Raw genomic sequence first — 4329 nt, forward strand, 5'->3', positions numbered from 1 at the left:
ATGAGATAGAAAAAGTATTAAAACTCTAATAAAGCCCAGATCCAGATGGATATAGCATAGAATTCTATCAGACTTTCAGAGAGCTAACACCAATACCCCTCAAATTAGTCTTTTAAAATAGAAAAGGAACGCTTCCAAATTCTTTTTACAAAGCCAGTGTTACTCTAATACCAAAACCAGACAAATTATGGATCAGTCTCTCTGATGAACAATAAAAATTCTCAAAATAATTGTGCATCAAATTCAAGAGCATATTACAAAAGAAGATCTACCATGATCAAGTTTATTTCATCCCAGAAATGCAAGGATGGTTCAACACATGTTAAGTCAATAAATGCAATCTACTGCATAAAACATTTAAGGGCAGAAACTACATCATCTCATGACATACAGAATAGGCCTTTAATAAAATCCAGCAACCTTCATGATAAAAATCATGGAGAAGCTAGAGATACAGGGGATATATCTCAACATAATAAAGGTAGTATACAACAAGCCCACAGGCAACATCATGCTAAATAGAGAACTACTCAAAGCATTTCCATTAAAAACAGGAGCAAGACAGGATATCCACTCTCCCATTCCTGCACAAACTATTAGTGCAGGTTCCTTGAGTTTATTATGGAATAATCATGAGACCCAGTTTCTTTCCTCAGCCTCTGTCCAGTACTTATGTTTAATAGTCAATATGCAAACTTTCTTTGGATTTACATAGTATTTAGAGCTAAATTCCAGGCCAGAGTAATTTTCTTTTGAATGAACCACAGTAAAATTATATGGGAATCTGGGGCTGGAGAGATGGCTCAGTGGTGAAGAACACTGATCTTGCAGAGGACCTGGGTTTGATTCCCAGCATCTGCATAGCAGCTAACAACCATCCATAATACCAGTTCCAGGGGATCTGACACCCTCTTCTGACCTCTGCAGGCATTGCACAACCACGGGTGTATCTGCCTACAAACAATACACTCATACACACAAAATAAAAATAAAATATTTTAAAATTATATGGGAATCCAAGAAATAACTTGCTGGAGATTCCAGTGTGGACTGATAATGATAACTGGAGGCAGCAAGATCTCACTTCTTAAACTGAGACCATTCTGCTAGTGGAAAGGAGAGCCTGGTTGAGAGGGACAGGGGAAGGGAAGACTGGTCAATAGGTACATGTGTGCAATCAAGAGGAAAACATTCTGGTGTTCTACACAAGGCCAAGGTGGTGTATGTTTCAGAATAGCTAAATGATTTAAATATTTTCACCACAAAGAATATTTGAGGTTATGGATGTGTTGCCCTAATTGTTTCACTATATATCAAACTACCACTTTTTATGCCAGAAAACATGTTAAAGCATAAAAGCACTGTAACCCACCATGCTGCACTTAAAATGTATAAAAGTTGTGTACAGCCTATACTTCAGTAGGGTTGATAATTCTCTCACATTGCTCTTTGCTATTCCTGTAGCCACAAAATTAGTTCTGAACTTCATCATCTGGTTCTTCATTTATTCCAAGGAATCTGGGGCTTGTGGAATGAAAGAATGAAGACCTCTTATAAATACATCTCCCCCCAGCAAAACAATGAAAACTCTTGATAAAAGATTGTCTGCTCTTTATCCTTAGAAATTAAAGGCCTGCAACAATCTGATGAGTGTTTATTAAAGAAAACTCTCCAAATCTCAGAATCATGGGCCTTGTAGCATTAGAATCTGAGTGGTTCCCATTACATACTTTCCAGCTTCACTATAGTCTTGAAAACAAGCAAATCTCACAATCAGTTGCTGTAAAAACCAGTAACCTTGCAGCTCCAGAGGTGCTGATAAGTAGAATTCCTCTCAAACCTCATTCCTAGGACATTAGTACTATTTGACTTGACTTGGAAGCTCCCTGGACAAGCTCCATTTGAGGGGGGCTTATTTTTTGGTTCTGACTTGGAGTTAATTCTGCTGAAAATTGCTATGCTCAAGGCATTTTTGCTAAACAGCCCTGACAATTGCTTAGCATCCTAGCTACCTGGGACTCTTATCAGGTGAGACAGGCAAGAGTCTGGCCAAAATTTGCTGACCTGGGGAGCAAGGCACCAGTGAGAACTTAAAAAGCTCTAGTACAATTCCTGGTACTCTAAAATGTTGCACATTACCAAGTTGAATGCATGCCCAGGAAAAATCAGAGAAGATCCCATTTTCTCATCTCTGGCTGAGTAGAGACCCTGAAGATTAAGGCAGAGCTATAAGCTTTTTAAGTGTTGAGGGTGAGTCCTACTAACACATGTGCTAGAGCTCCTCAGCAAATGGGCATTTATTAGATCAAGACACTTAAAATTAGCTGACCACAGAGGTTGAGTGGCTATATAGTACAGGGAGTACAGGCTTCACAAAATTAGTTACTAAACTATCAAATATCAACAAGAAAACAACAACCAACTTGATATGTTATATAAAATGCCTAGTTTGGGAGCTTGGATAAGGTTCAGTGGTAGAGTGCTTGCCTAGCATGCACAAAGCCTTGGGTTTGATCACCAACACACACAAAAGAAATCTTAAGTATATACTTTGTGTTTGTTACTGCACTTGTGTGTGCATGTGTGACTATCATAGGTTGACATTGGGTATTTTCCTCTATTGCTCTGCACATTATTTTTTGAAACAGTCTCTCATGGAACATGGGGCTCACCAATTGACTAGACTGGCAGGCCAGGAAGTCCCTGGGATCCTCCTGTCTCTACTTCTTGGCACTGGCATTGTGGGCATTATCACTAAAACCAACTTTTTGGGTTGGTGCAGGAGATCTGAACTCAGGTCCTTATCTGTGTAGCAAGCACTTCCCATTGAATGATCTCTCCAGTCCTAAACTACCTATTTTCTAATGGAAAAAAATAGACACAAAACCCCAGGAAACCATGGTCATCCACAGAAAAAGACAAACAAACCAATTAACAGAAAATGTCCTTGAGGGGTCTGAATATTGGACTAGATAGACATTATGCCAAGCTTTAATACTGCTGAAAGGTGCTGTGCATGCTAACGGAAGGAAAAAAATAATCATCAACCTTACTCAGCTGTGATCCTGTGAACTACAACTGCCTTGGAAAGAGTCCTTCCCATGTAATAGTGGCAGGAATGTTATGAGAGTGACCAATCATTTTCTAATTTGGATTTAAGGTCCACTTCATAGGATATCTGACATTGATATCAGGCCTAGGAGCCTGAGGCTGGACAGGTCACAGGACATAGGGAAAAGCCTAATACTAGTTTTCTACTGAAGAGTTATAGTATTAATCTGACTCCTAATGACTTATTGTTATACCTATAAATTAATGCATCTCTTAGCTTACTAGAGACGTTTCCTTATGCAGCAGATGGCGATTAACACAGAAACCCACAACTGGCCAATGCGGAGAACAAGAGGCTTCAGAGTGCTTATCTCTGAATAGGATACCTATATCAAACTCCTGCCTCTCTAGGCTCAGAGATCATTGTAGAAGAGGGGGCAAAAAGACTGTATGAGCCAGAGGTGATGGACGACCACAAGGAAATAGAGTTTTCCAGATAGCCGGTCAATCACTCATATGAACTCACAGCAATTGTGACAGCATTCACAAGTCCCATGGAAACTCAAATCAGACAAAATACCAGCATAGACATTGGGAAGTGGGTAAGAAACTGCAACCCTACATAAGGAACTATTGGCTGCTGGGAAAGGGAGAATCAATCTCTTTTAAGGATGTGATTCTTGGTAGATTTAGCAGACCCCAGTGGATGAACTCCCACTGAAGGACATTTGGGGACACAAATTAGACTCCCTAGGAAATATATATATATATATATATATATATATATATATAAAATTGGTCAGAGGCAGTAAGGGGAGGTGTGGCTAGGGGGAGGGGTTCTAAATACCATCAAAACATATGGTATGAGCTCTGCTTCCCTGGGCCTGCAAAACCCACAGGCTTCTCTCTGACCCGCAGGCCTCTCTCGAGGGTAAGTCGATAGCGCGCTCCGGGCCTTGACTCCCCCAACCTCATTCATCCTCCCACCTCCCCAGGTGGTCTCTCTTCCTAGCCTGGGTTCTGTCTCATTCCTTGTCTTGGTGCCCCAGACAACTGGGGAACCACCACTGCTTCCTGATCCTTTACATCCAGACCAACTCAGTTCCTCTCGGGTCCCCAGGAGCCCTCTGGGCTTGGTCCCGCCCTCACCTCCCTCTGCTTCCCTGGGCCTGCACTACCCGCTAACCTCTTTCCTGGAGGCTGGGGCTGAAAGACAGCCCAGGAAAGACAGCATGTTCAGCAAATGGTGCTAGCAAAACTGGATCTCCACCTGTAGAA

This window comes from Nannospalax galili, unplaced genomic scaffold (assembly GCF_000622305.1).
Source record: "Nannospalax galili isolate Female #2095 unplaced genomic scaffold, S.galili_v1.0 scaffold281, whole genome shotgun sequence".
Classification (NCBI taxonomy): Eukaryota; Metazoa; Chordata; class Mammalia; order Rodentia; family Spalacidae; genus Nannospalax; species Nannospalax galili.